The sequence below is a fragment of the Cebus imitator genome, unplaced genomic scaffold (assembly GCF_001604975.1).
Source record: "Cebus imitator isolate Cc_AM_T3 unplaced genomic scaffold, Cebus_imitator-1.0 Scaffold75, whole genome shotgun sequence".
Lineage (NCBI taxonomy): Eukaryota > Metazoa > Chordata > Mammalia > Primates > Cebidae > Cebus > Cebus imitator.
Window position 1 is genome coordinate 2,251,576 of NW_016107390.1, and position 1,004 is coordinate 2,252,579.

At 50.3% G+C, this 1,004-nt stretch overlaps 1 protein-coding gene across 2 annotated transcripts in view; it reads right to left on the reverse strand.

Moving 5' to 3' along the window:
* KIF26B (kinesin family member 26B) overlaps positions 1-1,004 on the reverse strand; it is a 555,192-nt gene that overhangs the window by 147,426 nt on the left and 406,762 nt on the right. The gene's annotated exons all lie outside the window — the stretch shown is intronic.

The window sequence follows — 1,004 nt, forward strand, 5'->3', positions numbered from 1 at the left end:
AAAAAAAAAAACCTGAGAGTTTCCATCGTTTAAACTCTTCTGGGCTTTCCGTTTTGAGGCTGACAAAAAAAGAGCTTGTAGCAACTTATTTACTAATGATTGTAGGTGTGGTAGGAGTTTACAAATTGGTTCCACACTGCCTGATCCCATTCTTGCTTCAGACCCCAGGACATACACGCCCCTTCCCCAGCAGCTCCTCCACCAGTACTGGCTGAACCAAACTCACTACGTGGTCTCAGTTCTCTGCCTTTTGCCCCAGGCTGGCCGGAGCTGCTCCAGCCTGACCGTTGCGCTGTGGGCTTTCAAAGTACCGAAAGGGTCCTAAATGCAGGGCAGGCGCTGCTGCTCGGGAAGGGGGCAGCTGAGCACTGATGGCAGGGTGCTGGTGGAGAGCCAGGGTTAGCTGGGCGCACCCAGGATGGGGCAGGCAAGAGCACTCTTCTGTAAGGCATGCCATTGTGATCTCACACTCCAGGAGGAAAGAACTCAGTGGAAACTGAAGAAGCCAGCCCTGGAAAGCAGACCAATTGTACATCACTGGTTTCAGCGAGAAAATGACTTTATTAGCTACAGCTGGAACAGAGCTCCACTAATGATTCCACCCAACGTTCACTGTTGTTGGTTAACAGACCTCAACTGAGTTACAAGTGGACAAAACTGATATCTGAATCACTGGTTGTGGCACAGAACACAGAGGCAGACTGAGGAAAAGAGGCTGGCAGGAAATCTGTCTGTAGCACTCTCTCAGTGCTACTGTAATTGTCTTACTTTTGGTTATTTTTCCAAGGCAGTTGGATCACTTGAGGTCAGGGGTTCGAGACCAACCTGGCCAATGTGGTGAAACACATCTCTACTAAAAATACAAAATTAGCCAGGGGTGGTGTCGTGGGCCTGTGGTCCCAGCTACTCAGGAGGCTGAGGCAGGAGAATTGCTTGTACCCAGGAGGCAGAGGTTGCAGTGAGCTGAGATTGTGCCATTGCAGTATAGCCTAGGCGACAGAGCA